Genomic DNA, 16,718 nt, shown 5'->3' on the forward strand with positions numbered 1-16,718 from the left:
TTTTATGCCACTAAATTTGTGAAAGTTCGCTACAGCAGCCAACAGGAAATTAATGTACCAACCAAACATGAAGCAGGAATTAGGAAGAACAGTTGTGCAAGAAACTAATGCTGAAGCCAGGTCACCCCTGAACCTCAGCATCAGTGAGAGCAAGGGTCGTGTTCATGGTGGCCTGTCTATCCACTGTGTCTGCATACCCTCATCAAACTGGGCCCTCCAGAAGCAAGATATCACCACCACATTAACTTCATCCCTGGGCTCTCACGACTTATGGGTCGAGAAGCAGAAAAAGAAACAGTGGGTCCAAAGAAATCAGTGGATGGCTTTTCTGGGCACCATAGGATAGAGGTTGGAGTATAGAGTAATGAAAAAAACAACAACAACAACAAAAAAAACACTGGCCCAGGAGACCTGGGTTCAAGTTCTAGCTCTGCCACAAAATTTTTATGTGATTTTGAACAAATGATATGCTTCAAACCTGCTCCTTCTCTGTGTTCCATGTCCTACTCCCTCCAACCAATCAATTACCAAACTCTTGTTGATTTTACCCCTGAAAACTTCAAATTTATTCCCTCCTCCCGCTCCTCACAGCTGCTATCCTAGTTTGAATCTTATCATCTCATTCAGAGACTATTAACTGGATACTTTCTGAGGACATAGATTCTGGCACTAACCTCATAGGAAACCTCCCCTCCTAACCATCCCCTCAGCCAGAATAATCTGCCTAAAACACAAATTGCTCCCCTGCCTAAATCCCATCTGTGAAGTCCTTTTGCCCAGATGGTAAGGTCCAGACACCTGAACATGACCTCCAAGGTCCTGCAGCATCCAGGTTCTGATGCCTAACTAGCCTCACCCCTCTCCCTGCCTCACAACTTGTGGTACGGCTACGCAAAACTACTAACTGTTCCCCAAATACAACACAGTGTTTGTCACACAAGCCTACCCATATTCTCTTCTTCCTTCTTAACAGAACTCTGATTTGATTTGGGCAACAAAATGTCTAGCTACAAAATATCTTTCAGTTTTCCTCATAGGTAGAAGAGGCCACATCACACATCTCCGGCCAAGGAGCTATAACAAGTTCCTGGTGAAGCTTCCCCTTTGCAGTGCTGATATGATGTCTGGGGCAGCAGGTGCCATGTTGCAAACATGACAGCAACAGCCAAAATACATAGATGGCAGATTAGAAATACATGCAGTGCCTAGGTCCTCAAAGGCATCTCTAAGCTGCCACAGCAACTCTGGGTTGTCTCTTCTGCACTTCTTATTACTTGGGAAATATACACTCCTTACTGCAGAGCTTCCCAACCAAGGAACACATTCTTATTAATGTGCTCATTCTATTTCCACAACTCTCTGGGCAGCTGAGTGGGGTCCTGGGCTGTGAGATCCCTCAAGGCATTCATAACTAGCCCCAAACAGCCTTTCCCTCAACCCTATTGGGACAAATAAATATTTTTATATTTATGTTACTATGTGAAAAAGTTAGACAACTTCACCTCACTGGTTTATTACTTTTTTCTCCTTGCCCACTGACTGTGCAATGGACCCCACACACACACATTGTGACCACGTTGATGAGGCCCATATTAGTCTTTAGATCTACGCCAGATGTCTAAAGCCCCTCTAAATGCCTACTGTCCCCACTGCTAGGAGTTCCACCCCAACCTTTCTCCAGATAGTCGTTGTTGTATCACTGCTTCATCAGTCTGCCATGCATCTAAGGATCCTCTTGGTCTACCCATCCAGAGATACTGATCTATCTTTGACCTCTAATGCTTCTCAGGGCCTCAGTTCCTGCCCCACTGATTAGAACTCAACATGCTTGCTCACCTCCAGATCTCCAGGGCTCATCTCTCTCATTTTCTCTCTTACTGTCAGTCATCTTTAGGGGCTGTATCCTCCCTTTCTCTTATCCCACTTGGCTGGAGAATGAACAATCCTAACAGAATTGCTTGGATCCCTAATGATTTAGTAAAATTATTTTTTTTATTTGCCAGGTCCTAGTCAGAGTGAGCTAAGAACAACTTTATATAATGCTTACAACTAGTGCTCCTTATCTTAGAGCCTGTTCGCTAGCTTGGTCCTCTGTGTCAGACTCTCTCCTTACGCACAGTGGTGTTTTTGTTCTCTCAAGACCCTCTTGTCCTCACTGTAATCTGGCTTCCAATGCCTCCTATCCCCATGATCTCAATGCCCATTCAATGTGCTTATGTATGTCTGAACTTCGAATATGAACAATCCTAGTTCTCACTCGTGAGGTCTATACCTGGGGATCTAAGCTAGACACCAGAAGAGCATGGAATGTATGTAGAGCCCTAAGCTCCTGCCATCGAATGAATGATGAAATTCTCTAAGCCTCAGTTTCCCCCTTTGTAAATGCAGGAGCAGGACTACCTGATCTCAGCTTCATTGATCTGACAGCTGAAGAACCCCAGGGGCAGGCTCAGGGCCCCAGAATACATTAGAACCAGTCTAGGACCCAGGGAGGGGTAGATGTGATGGGAAGAGGAAGTTTTCAATCAGGTGCTGAGCTTTCAATGCCAAAAAATTTCCCACAAACAAACCCACCCCAGCAAAGGAAGCTACTGTCGGCTGGCAGGCAGCAGAAAAGAAGGCGGGCATGAGGCCTCATTAATCTGGCAAATGTGGGATCAGTTGCAGATACCCCCAGCCCACCCACTTCTCACCATCTGCTGCTGCCGCCGCCGCTGAGCCGAAGGCATGCGGCTCTGGTGGGAGTCCAGCCTGAAGCCAGAAGAGGGCCTGGACTCTAGACTACCGGGCAGCCTCAGCAGCAGAGACCTGCACGTTCCCTCAAGGCCAGGCTCAGGCCTCGAATATGTCTTCCAACCCCCATCCCCACCCTCAGTGCAGTGTCACAACCCTCCACAAGCTCTGCTTTGGAAGCAACTGAGGGAGACGCCCCAGCACCCTGAACAAACATTAAGCAAAAAACGACTAAACTGCATTGATTGAGAGACCACCATGTGCCAGGCATATATCTTATTTACTCCCTTAACTCTCACCAAGACTCTGTCCAAAACTAACCTGTCATAATTCTTGATGATTTCAATATGAACACAGGTGATCTTTCCAATATCCTGGCTTCTCAATTCCTCATCCTCTGCTTCTCCTTCCAATATGTATTGTTCTATACTATTTCATATAAAGGACTTGAACATTTGTGGATTTGGGTATCTGCAGGGGTCCTGGAACCATTCCTCCATCGGTACTGAGAGATGACTGTTAATTAAGTTTTAGGGGAGTCGAAAGCTATATGGGGATTTTCAACTCATTAGGGTCGGTGCCTCTAACCCCCACATTGTTCAAGAGCCAACTGTAATTACAGATGTGATAAGGGCTGGGAAAGAAGGCTCTATGAAGAAAATAACAGAGGGTTTCTACTTAGGGTAGAGATCTTTTCCTGAGAAAATGACTTTGAAATGAGACCTGAAGATGAAAAGGAGTCATTGTGGAGGAGTCACACAAAGAATATCAATGCAAAAGCCCAGAGGTGAGAAAGAGTCTGATAGGTTCTAGGAAACAACAGATGGCGGAAGGGGCAGCAAAACAGTACAGGAAGGGACAGAGGTGCCAGCAGACATGGGAGAGCAAACCAGATCATGCAGGCTGTTGCAGATGCTGGTAAGAGAAGTGGATCTTATTCTAAAGTCACTGACTTCATTTATCTTTGCAACTTTCTAAATAAAGAGTGCAGAGTAATGTTAAGACTGGAGGCTTATGCTATATGACCTCTAGCAAGTATCTCTCCCTTTCTGAACTCCACATCTACAAACTAAGGATAACCATTTCTGAACTAATTACCTTGTACCATTGTTTTCAGGTTCAAGTGAGATTAGCCAGGGATCTTTAGAGGTATCCTTGCTAGAGCTTGAAGGACATTTTAACCAGATTATTAAAGATGTGGGCCAAGCAAAGGGAAAGCTGGAAATGGTTTGCATTTAAAGAGGTTAACTATAGTTAAAATCAGCAAGGGCTGTTCTGCTATGGTGCAAGTTAAAAGACATTTCCTAGCAATGCCTGAGGGTTTCCAGCCAGGATGTTGGCTAAGTTCCTGGCATTTTAGAAGGCAGGTTGAGAAGTAACCTACTGACAGAAAAGTACCTGGAGCCTTGAATCCTGTCCCATTAAGGCCACAAAGTTGGGGCTCACTTTGCCTACCCCAACCCCTGCCTTGGCCATTAACCCTCACCCCATCTTCTCTCTCTGCTAAGTCTTGCTATGCCTCAACTCTGTGCTCAGGGAGAGTGAGATATAAACCTAAGGAAACTGTAGCCACTGATTCCTTGAGGTCAGGACTGCCCCCAAGAAGAATTACAGGAGTAGGACTTCTCGATCAGGCTGGCCAGACCCATATACCTTGGCAACTTGAGAGAACCAGTTCCAGGTTAGCACTAGCTGGACAGAAGCGGCTATAGGTAGCTGCAGCTTCTCCTCCATCTTCAGACAGTTGCCCAGGGCTGCTCAAGGGAAACTGAAGCAGTTCAAGAAAAAGAAATAGACTTTCACACACTAATATGGCCAGGCCTGGCTCAGGCATGGAGTCTAGGAGCTCAGAACAGAGATAATAATGACGACTGCTTTTGCAAGAGTCCAGACCAGGAGCCAGGGGCTTTCATACATCCTCTACAATCCTCCTAAAACCCCTTTGAAATAAATAGTGCTTTATAAGTAAGGAATTTGAGATGCAGAGGAGTCACATGACTCTGCAGAGTAGTTAGGATCCTAGCCCAGTCTGTCGGACTCCAAAGTTTATGTACTCTTTCTACCAAGTCTTACTACCTCTCCCAGGGACATAGAGAGGGGTAACTTTAAGGCACCTTTGCAACAGGAGGCTTTGTCCCTCATAGGTGAAAATTTAAGAATATTTTATCATATTGTTGGTAGGATTTAATGACTTACAACACAGGCTAGCACACAGTGAAGATCTAGGAAGTGCTTGGTCCTAGTCATCATTGTCCTTGTTGTGATCGTCATCATCATCATCATCTAACCAAAGTCCCTTCCTATGCGGCTTGTACCTCTACCCTCAAGAAACTCAAGGTTATTCCTCTCCCATTCGAATGAAATCCTTTAGTTAAGACAGTGATTTTCCAAGTGAGGTCTCCAGGCAAGCAGCATCAGTATCACCTGGTAACAATAAAAATACAAGTTTCAGGCCCTATCTTGGGACCTACCGAGTGATTTTGGTGCATGCTAAAGTTTGAGGATCCCTGAGTAAAGCTATCTGCTATCTACTATGGCAGATAACTTCTTCTACCCAGTGGCTTAATATCTAGTTTATTTCTCATTCACAAAAAGCTCTAATGGGTGTTCCTGATGGGTAGAAAGCTTCTGCCCAGTGGAAATTTGTAGACCCAAGCTCCTTCCATCTTGTGGCTCTGCCATCCCTTACAGCCCTGAATTCTTCTGCATCTAGTCAGCAGACAAAAAAGAAAAAGAGGTCACACGTTGGAGGTTTCTATGGGGCCACACTAACCACAACAGAGTCTGGGATTGTGGTCAAGCTATGTGCTCTGGAAGAAGAGGACCCATGTAGAGATTTCAGCAAACACAGCAATGACCACAACTGGTATTCAAGTCTCTCCATAACCTCACCACTGCCTACCTCTCCAGATTCATCTCCTTCCTTGGTCCCTTTCACTCTAAAATCCCAAAGTTTCAAATTGTTACTGTACCCCCAGCATTCCTGTGCATCTGTGCATACAGTTTCCCCTGCTTGGGGTGCTCCTGCCTCACTGGTCCTCCACCCCCATTCCCACTCTCATCACCTAGTGACACTGCTCAGGGTCATGCCTTGTATAAAGACCACTCTCATCCTCCCTAAGTCTTGACCATATGGGAGGACCCCTGGAACTTGGTGATTTGCCTACCTCCATAGCAGACCAAGAATTCTCTCTCTTTCAATTTCCTCATTCCCCATCTTTGAAAGTTTCCATTTGCTCGTTCGTCTTTTCTAAGAACTTCTGATATGCTGCATGGCTGCCCTTCTTCCAGCCCCACCCCACATACACGCACTAGCTTTCCTTTAAGATGACACAGGCACTGTGGAAAGAGCATGGGTTTTGGGTCAGACCTAAGTTTAAATCCTGACAGTGCCACTTATTAACCTTGGAACAGTTGGTTTCCTTTTCTAATAGAGATAAAAGCAACCTTAATGGGTGCTCGAGAGGCTTAAATGAGAAAAGGTGTGTAAATCACACATAGTCAATAAAGAAAACCGTTTTTGTTGCGGTGGTCTTATTATGGGCATACATCTAATCTTCCCTACTAGACTACCAGGTTCTTGATGGGAAGGACATAGTTTCTTGTGAACACTGACTCGCCAACCCAGCAGCTAAGGTAGTGTCTGGAACCTCGTAGATGCTCAAGAAATATTTGTCAATGAGTATACAGTTTTGTTAATATAAAAAAATATATTCTGGTATACGACGGGCAGCACTGACACACCAAACCAAAGCTTGACCCATCCTCTCTGAAACTGGCATCCAGTTGTTACCATTTTGATACACACTAAGAACCGGGTGCTTTTTAAAAATCCCTCAAAGTGACTTCCTCCCAGCTGTTCTTCAGGCTGCAACCAGATGACAAAGATCTGAAGTCTTTATCACACAATTACTAAAACTTTCTTGTTGCCATTTTGAACGATCTGCATATGTTAGGTGGAGTTTGGGTTTAATTATAGGAAGAATGTAGGCTCAAATTAGGTCGAGATGCATTTGGGGAAGGGAGGAGCAGATAACTGGATCCTTTTCACTCCACTGAAAACTTTTGCGGGCCAGAGAACCTACAGGTAAGACTGGGCTAGTCAAATAAAGCAAGTGACACCAAAGAAACTCAGAAGCCTCTTTGGAAAGAAAGACAAGATGATGAAGCCGGAGTCTAAAAAGGCCTCACTACGGTGAAAAATCCTTCAATGTCTCTACAGGGCCTCAGGACACAAGTTAGGAAGCTTGGCTTGCCATTCAAGCCTTCCAGGATCCAACCACACCGCCAATCTCTGCAACTTTGTCCTCCCAGCTGTCACTCCCACCATTGTGTGCCCCATTGACTTGTGGACCTCAGAGCTCTTCCACTTCTCCCTTAACCAGGGCCTGGTTTTACTTCTTCTCCTGTGTAGTGGCCTAGACTGAGCTGGTCTTTTCTACAGCCAACAAATATTTATTGGGGACTACTGTGTACCCAACATGCTTCTAGATACTGAGGATAAAGCAGTTAGTAAAACAGAGAAAATTCCCTGGCTTCAAGAAGGAAACAGACAATAAAAACGACCACATAAATAAACAATACAGTCTTTTAAACAGAGATAATTCCTTTTCTCTTTTTGCTAGGACTAGTGGGTAAAAGTGACAACATAAAATTTGTGCTTAATTCAATGTGTAGTTTTTGAAACATCTTCCTCTGACGTTCTAAAGACTCAAGGAAACACCACACACCTTTCCCTACTATTGCACTGAAACCCATTAACTGATATTTATAGCACATTATATTGTCCTTCCAACTAAATAGGGAGCTGCTTGTCGGCAGGGACAGAGTTTAATTCTCTTGAAGGCACTAGAGACTCTCTGCTGAATGAATCAGGAAAAGATTGTGCCAGTTCTGGGCTGTCTGTTTACTGACCCTTAGTGAAATTTTCTCAACACTTTTCAAGCCTTCAATTATTTTCTGCCCTACAAAGTTTCTGTTGCTCTTGCAGTGGGCCCGTCCTGGTTTCTAAAGGGGTCTACTAGGGATAAAGTCCCTTTGAGCTGAGATCCCCGATGGCATTATAATGTCCTAGAAATAAGTATGGCTATTTTCCAACCCAACTCCGTGAAAATGATTACTGCAAGAGTCATTATCTAGTGAGTACCTTCTATTGCCAAGCTTGTGCTAGCCCCTTGACATAAAACATCTTTTTGATAAGTAAAAAATTCTCCTTTTTAATCCTCACAGCGCCAATAACCGTGAGAAATACATGGAAATTACTAGCTGCTATCAATATTACTGTGTCTAAAACTACCGTTTTCCCCTGCATTAGAACAATCTGAACATTGTTAGGCAAAGACATCTAAGCAATTTTAAAATTATTTGAGTCATGACAGAGAGACTCACAACTGAAATATTTACCTTTCATTTTCAGGTGAGGATGTTCCCAGAGATGGAAGATGTGACAAGTTCCCGCATCGTGTGAGCATCAGAGAAAAGTTCCCCTGACAAGTCATGTGCAAAGATGGGAACCGTTGATTAAGGAGAGGATTAATTTTATCTTCCCAGTAGTTCTGCCAGGGAGATACTTTTAAATTTGTAGAATGGTGCAGCTGAAAATGTCCTTTGAGGTCTCCTGCTTAGCTCCTTTGACTTATGAATGGGGAAATAGAGACCCGGAGATCAGAAGTGCATCCTAATTGTTTAAACCACTGCCTTACACTCCTCACTCCCATTTATCTCCCACACTAGAGTTTATCAAATGAATAAAACTGAAGAGGGTGTTTGTATCTTGATTTATCCATTCATTTATTCAACAAATATTTATTGAGTATACACTATTTTCCAGGCACTGTTCTTGGCACTGAGGATACAGTAGTAAACATAGAAGAGAAAAATCTCTACTCTCTCAGAGCTTATAGTCTAGAGAGAAGTGGGCCCCCAAAATATGTACGTATATACATGACTTGCATAGACTATTAAATGGTCACGAAATTTGAAAGAATAAAGCAGGAAAGGCGTAATGAGGGCCAGTAGGGGAGGGGAATGGAAATTAAGTATGATGGTCAGAGAAGGCCTCACTTAGAGTGATAGAAGCAAAGAAGGGAGCCATGTAGATATCTGGAAGACAAATTCCAGACAAAGAATAGCAACTCTAAAGACCTGATGTGTCCAAAGAACACTGAAAAGGCCAATGTGGCTAGAGCATAGTGGTGTAAAGTGTAAGATTTTGGGTTGAGTTCAGAGAGATAATGAGGGACTGGAGAAGGGTGCACCATATCCTGAAGGTTTTGTACCATCAGTGCTTAGTTCCCTCTCATATTCTTTCTTCTTGATGCTGCTCCCTTGCCCTCTGGCTTCTGGCTAGGTTTGGGCAATGGGAGGCACTGGCAGGAGATTAGAGACAGGGAGGGAATAAAAGTCAGGTATACACCTCACTCTCTCTATTTTAAATGGTATATCTAGCCAGGGCAACAGATCCCCATGGCTTCCACTCCTACCAGACAGGCCTACAATGGTCTAGACACAGGTGGGGCAGCTCCAGCCCTTGGGCTCTAGTAACAGGGCCTCCTCTCATTATTCCACATCCCTAGGGGAAGTGGCAGTCCCCCTCATTCGCTAAAGTTGCCTCACCTTCCCTTGGTTGCTCTTTCAGCTCTTCTGATGCCTTTGTAACTAACTGCCTGTATTAAATGATCTCCACTAAATTACCTGGTGTGGGTTGCTTTCCCAGCTGGACCCTGATGGATATGGGTTCCGTAGCCCCCTGTAAGACTTGAACTTTTATTCTAAGTGGAATGGGTAGTCATTGAAGAGTTCGAGCAGAGGTTCATAAAGAGCCTTGAAAGCCTAGATGAGGCATTTCTGTTTCTATAGTTTTTCTTGAAATGAAGATATCTGTCCGAAGTCACACAAAATTTGTGAAGGAACAGACCCCTTGTGCCTGCTGCTCTGCTCTCCATTCAGTATTCAATAAATGGCATTGAGGATCCATTAAAAGCAAAGACAAGGAAAGGTATTTGCATATTGTTAAGCAGTTTTGCCCAAGACTCCAACTCTTTGAAGACCTTTGGCGATCGAGAGAGGAGATGACACTGTGCCAAGGAAGCCACTTCCCTGTTTATCCCCCAGGAGTGCCAGCAGAGAAGGAGAAGGAAAGGTGACCCCTGGGGAGCCTTTGCCATACCTAGACATCCTGCCAGGCAATTTCACGTCAAATGGCTCATTTAATCCTGCAAGGACACTTTTCCGTGGATATTATTATCTTTATTTTGCAAACAGAGCTTCTGAGTTTCAGGGAAGATAGATGACTAGTCCTATTCCATCTGCAAATGGATCAAGGGTCAGGGTCAGTGCAACCTCTCAGGGTGGCCACCGAGGCCATGGAATGGAGGAGTCTTTGGGCAAGGTCATTGGACAAGAGGTCAGGTCTTGAGACTAAAAGTCACTTTGCCTCTCCAAGTCTCAATTTCCTCATATACAAAGAAGGAATAATATCAATGATATCCATGTCAAAGGGTGGTTTTGAGGGTTAGAATAAGCTACTGCATGATAAATACTTTGTATATTTTAAAGTTCTTAACCTGGGGTCCATTCTTGAGCTTTGAAATCCATGAACCTCTTGAAAATGATGCTAAAATTTGTATGTACAGGCATAGGTCTGCTGATCTCCCCCACCCACCCCACACACACAAAAATCTGACTTTCCTCATCCCTCTTTTAAGCATCTTGCTATGTGGATGATGATTCTATTATTTGAGGAAAGGTTTTTTCATACAGGATGCGTCCCAAGTACAAACCAACTAACTACTGTGTAGACTATGTACTTTGGACTTCAGGGGCCATCCAAGGGATTTTCGAGGGTAATTTTGATAACTTGTGACTTTTGCCTCACAAATTGCCTTTAGTCTCCAACCCCTGCATAAGATGTGACTCCTCTTCTTGTAAATTTGTAGCAAGAAGGTTTGGGACACCCAGCAGCAGATTCTCTAAGGAGAAGGTAAGCCAAAGTTGGTTGAGAAGCACCATTCGAGACAAAAATTGCAAGTACTAAAATGTTAATAATGATAAACATGCTATGAGTAATTGTCATTACTTGCACATTTACTGACCACCCACTTTGTGTCAGGTGTAATGCAAGAGTGAGTTAGAGAAGTTCATGACCCTACAGGGCTCATAGTGCTGTAGAGATAATAAGCCATATGTAGTTGGCAGGTTTCTTGGAGAAGCAGGGCTACGAGCTGGATCCTACAGGATGCTAGGAATTTTAACAGGTGATGATGATAAAAGGCCCCGCCAGGTGGGAGGGATATCTTGAGCAAAGACATGGAGTGAAGAAAGTGGCAGGGCCTGCTTAGAGAATGCTTAGCTGTGACTGGATACAGGCTAAGATGTTAGATGAGCAGGTAGGAGGCTGAAGATAGAAGTAAGGCCTGGCTATAGAGATATTCAGTGTCATCCACAATACAAACTCTCCTCTCTGTCTCAACTTCCACAGCTCATTCAGCCCTTTCTCTCATTCACCCATTCCAGAGCTGAATACCTATGGATGCTTTGGGAGAAGGAGATCCTTAATTGTAGGTAAAAGCAAGACAGACTTGGATTCTAGTCTTGACTCATCTATCATCAAGCCATGTGGCCTTGAGCAATACTCTTCCCATCCCTGAACCTCAGCCTCTTTATCTAAAAATCGGAATAGTCTTAATTGCCAATAGTACCCAATATAGTATTTGGCACTTAGTGGGACCTCATCTCATGTTAGTTAAATTGGGCTCTTAGAGGGCATAAAATTAGGTGATAGGTGGTTAGAAAGGCCAAAGTCCTGCATTATTCCTGTGGTCATTGACCTTGAGCGGTTCTCACTCCATCCAGAGGCAACAGACTCTCAGCCCTCTCCCACCACGCTAAGCTCCCTCTGATGCAAAGGAGACAAGAAGGAGATTCATCAATGGCCTGGGCTAATTCCAGACATTGGAAATCTCCCAGTGCATGCTAATGCCATCGACCCTCACCGAGATGTGCTGAATTTTCAAACAAGCTTATTTGACTCTGATTCACCTCTGGAGAAAAGGAAGGTTATATTAATGATATGAAGAAATAGCAGGTACGAAGTCATGCAAACAACAGCAATTCTCCCCAGGCTTCAACTTTCACAATTTTTGTTTAAGTTCACGTGACATGCCCTCTTAGAGATGCCATCACATCATCATTCACTCACTCAATTATCTAACAAAGGCTCACTTTGAGCAGACCCTGAGCTGGGCCCTGGAAGCACCAAAAAAAAAAAAAAAACCACGCACACACAGATTAGACTCTGCTAGGAGATGCCAGTCTAGGGGCAAGAAAGGGACAGAATCATGGACACAGACATTAAAGTGTGATGGGTCATAGGATGGGAAAGCCCAGAATGCTGTGGGAGCCAGAGAAGAGAGCACTCCCTAGCTTGAGGTGAGCAAAGCCATAGAGGTTTTGAAGACATCAGGCCCGCTACAGGCGGGGCCCAGCTACAGCCCCAGGGCTCCATTTCTACACAACTGCTCACACCATCTGAACCACCATGCCAATGATGCAGCAGCCTTTCTTCTGCACCAGGCCATTTCATGCCTTTACACTCATGATAGTCATATTAAAAAAAAGGCTTAGGGACCAATGAGTGAAGCCTCTTTCTGTAAGAGAGTTCAGACAATGTCTCATAAGAAGATGCTTGAGCTGGCTTTGGGGGAACAAGTAAGAGTTCATCCAAGGAGCTGTCCAGGGGGTTCGTGTGGATATGTGGATAGAAAAGAAAGCATATGCTGGGAATGGTACAGCGTTCAATGCAGCTGGAGCATAGGTGAATGTGGAAGGATGTGGGCGTTGGAGAGTGGGGCAGAGTCAAGGCGGCCAAGGGCCTTGTGTGCCAGGCTAAGGAGTCAAGACATTATCCTGTAGGTGATGGCAAGCTCTTCATGGGCTGTATGCAGGATAGTGATTCGGTTAACCACCATAATAACTCTAGGGTCCTTGAAGTAAGTTCAGAAGAGGCCAGGCTTCTATAAACCGATAGAGAGAAAGTTGAAATCTGACCTAAAAGCAAGAATATGCATTCCAGGCCCGAACAGAGCCTCAGCCAGAGAGGAGTCCCTCCCGCTGCTAGCCCTCAAGGGGCCTAGGACTTTCCAAGGTCATTCTTTCCTGACAGCCTTTGATATCTCTAGCATTTCTCCTCTACTCTCTTAAACCACCGCCTTTCGGCAGGTTCTGCGCCAAGGACAGATTTGATGGCGAGCAAATGGCCCACTGGAGAAATAAAATGCTTGTGTTTCTTCAGCAGGGAAAGCTGTTGGGGTTTTTTATTGTCATTATTATTTTTTTTTTTCCTGAGCCGAACAAGTGACAGCACATAATAATATCATTTATTCTAACTTGCTCTTGCAAATCAGAACTTTTTAATATTTTCCTTTCAAATGAAAATGCCATTTATCATTATCAAATGAAGTGCTAATGAAAACAACACGTATAAGAAACACATTCACACAGCAGAGCATGATGGAGCACCTTGTCAACAGTCCATAGTCTCGCCGTTAATTTGATTTCTGCCAAAAATCACTTAAGTGAGACTTGGAGATTTTTTTTTTCTCAATGCTCCAGGCCCTTATACTGAGGCCTATTTATTCCCCTCTCCCAGAAAGGCTCTGAAATCCCAAGCCAGTTTTAATCTGACTTTTAATGGAACTTCCATTGATTGCATGAGGTATGTGTGCATGTTGGGAGCTTGGAGTTATGCTTGCCTGTCCGTATGTTACTGCTCATTTGGCTGGTGGACTTTGGCTGTGTCCTTGTTTAGATATGTGTCTGTTTGTGTACTTCAATCTAGATGCGACTCTGCAGGTAAGTATGTGTTTGCGTCCTTATGCTGTGAGGACAGTAATTATGTCAATTTGTTCCCCCACTAGGTCCAGAATCTAGCCTATTACCTGACACATGGTGGGCACTCAATAAATATTTATTAAATGAATGCTAAGTGAATGTATCTGCATGTCTTCATGAGGCATGTGTTTTTGTCTGTATGGATTCATATCTGTGTATTTTTATTTACGTGTGTGGGACCTTCAGGGCAGGAAATATCCCTGAATCTCTAGTGCCTCATACAGTACCTGGCACACAAGGGGCACACAGTAAATATATTTTGAGTGAATATGTTTATAAGTTTCCATATTTTTTTAAATTGGGATAAAATGTACAAACGTGAAATTAACCATTTTTAAGTAAACAGTCCTGTACATACACAATGTTGTACAATCATCACCTCCATCTAGTTCCAAAACATTTTTATCACCCCAAAAAGAAATCTTGAGCCCATTAAGCAGTCACTCCACATTCTCCCTATCCCCAGACCCTGGCATCCACTAATAGGCTTTCTGCCTCTATGGATTTACTTATTCTGGGTATTTCATATAAATGGAATCATACAATACGTGACTTTTGTGTCTGGCTCCTTTCACTTAGCATAATATTTTTGAGGGTCTGCATATGTGTTTTTACATCCATGTGTAGTTAAGTCTGCAGGTGTGTATATATGTGTGGGGTATTTGGCAAAGTGTGTCCCTAGGACCTAGCATAGGGCCTGACAAAGAACAGCTAGGCAACGAAGAAAACTTCTCTCGCCATTCCTTCTTCCCTTTCCCTGTCTGGCTCCTCTGAGCCTTTGCATAGGCTGTTTCTCAGACCAGATCACCTTTCTTCACCCCAACTTCTGCTGTTGCCAAGCTAACTCTAAGTGGTTCCTTGGTGATCTGTCCCCCAGGCTGGGTTACAAGACCCTCTTCTGGATTCCCACTGCCACTGTGCTATTTTTGTCACTGCCCTGTCCCAATGTGCAGTCATTGTCAGTCTGTCTCTCTTCTCCACTAAATCATGAGCTCCTAAAGGACAGGAGCTGTATCTTCTCCATCTTTGCATCCCCAGTGCTTAGCATAATGTTTATAGTGGGTGTCCCATGGTGTTAGTTAAAAGAATGAATGAATTTTTAGTCAAAAAAAGAAAAAAAGTCCACACAGGGAGAACAGCCTGTGCAAAAGCCCTGAGGCATGAGAGCATGCATTCATTTTTTAAAATTGCCACCATTTGATATGACTTGAAGCCTGGTATGTGTGAATGAGGAGGAAAGTGAAAATTTAGATAGGAAGCAAGAAGTAGGAATGGGCCTGTCATGAACCACCCTGGAGACAATGGGAAGTCCTGGAAGGGTTTAAGAAAGGGCATGACATGGTTAAATTTAGGGTAGAATTATTCCTCTAGCTACTAGGGGAGATAGGTTAAAGAGGACCAGAATGGACCATTTAGGAGACTACTGCAAAAGTCCAGGCAAGTGGTAAGGGTGGCTCAGTCTGGAGCGGTGACAATGGAATTAGAGACAGATTTAAGCAGTGCTCAACAAAGTGTGGTCTGTGAACTGGGGCTGATCCGTGAACTATAACCAGTCCACAAGAGAAGTACAAAACCGGAAATGTGAGAGCAAGGACTTAAAAATCTTTATAGCAATTTGACATTGCTGAGACATTTTTATTGTGTTTTACAAAAGTATTGGTGCAGAACATATTGGAAATGGAAAAATAAAAGGCCCTTCACCACAGATAGTTTAGAGGACATGCTAATCAATGGTGTCTCTTAAGGAGTGGGAGCAAGAGGGTGCAGGGATGCCCCCAGCAAGACCGTTGATGACAGGGACCATGTCCGAAGCATCTCTGTGTCCTCAGGGGAGGACAGAGAGGAAAGATTTGGAACTCTCGGCGTTCATCAGGAGTTGATGGTCCTGAACAATGTCAAGGCTCCCATAGGATACCAGGAAAGGCACCTCAGTCTGGGTTGCTATAACAAAATACCATAGCTTGGATGTCTTAAACAAAACAAACAAAAAATTATTTCTCACAGTTCCAGGAGACTGGAAGTCCAAGATCAAGGCATCAGCAGATTTAGTGTTTGGTGAGAGCCCGCTTCCTGGTTCATAGACAGCCACCTTCTTGCTGTGTCTTCACATAGAAGAAGGGACAGGGAGCCCTATGGGGTCTCTTTTATAAGGGCACTAATCCCATTCATGAGGGCTCTGCTCTCATGACCTAGTCACCTCCCAAAGGCCCAACCTCGTTAATATCATCACATTGGGGATTAGTTTTCAAAATATGAATTTTAGAGGGACACAGACATTCAGTCTATAGCAAAAAGTAAGGACAAAAAGTTGGGTCCAGAAAGAAAGTAGGATCTGAGCCTAGGCAGCCTTTGACCACAGTGGAATTCAGCTGTGTGCTTCTTTCTCCATCTTCCTCCAGCTTTGCCCTTGCTCTGCTTCAAGCAACAGGGTAGTATGAGCTTCTATGGAAACTGGGAGTCACAATGGGCTCTTCCCTGTCCTTCAGGTCCCCACATTTAATTCGTCACCAAGTACTGTGATTTCAAGAGGCAATATAGTGTGGGGTCGACAGCATGGACACTGGAACCAGACTGCCTGAGTTTGAATCCTGCCTCCACCACTTACTAGGTATGTAACCTTGAAAATGAATATACTCCTCTGGGCCTGCTTCTTTGGGTTATTGTGAAAACTAAGTGAGTTATACTGGTGCTTGGCAAGAATTCAGTGTTCATTGTTATAGTTATTGTTATTATATTGGTTGCTTCTGCTTCCTAAGCACCTCCTGAACATATCTGTTCCTTGCTCTATTCCTTGTACCACTGCCCCAGTCCGGGCCACCACTATTTCTCCCCAGACATAGAAACAGCTTCCTCTTCAGTGGCATCTCGTTTTCCATTGGATTATCCCTTATCCTATTCCGGTCCCAGAATGCTTTTTCTGAACCATGACTCTGACCACATCATTTTCACCCATCAGTGGCTCTCCACTGTCCCCAGAATGAAATCCAAGCTCACAGACATAACTCAAGGCCTCTCATGATTCAGCCCTTTCCTACCTCTCACAGCCTCAGCATTTGCTGCAATTGCCTTTGCTTTCCATGTGTCAGCCTCATGAG

Source organism: Pteropus vampyrus, unplaced genomic scaffold, assembly GCF_000151845.1.
Source record: "Pteropus vampyrus isolate Shadow unplaced genomic scaffold, Pvam_2.0 Scaffold135, whole genome shotgun sequence".
Classification (NCBI taxonomy): Eukaryota; Metazoa; Chordata; class Mammalia; order Chiroptera; family Pteropodidae; genus Pteropus; species Pteropus vampyrus.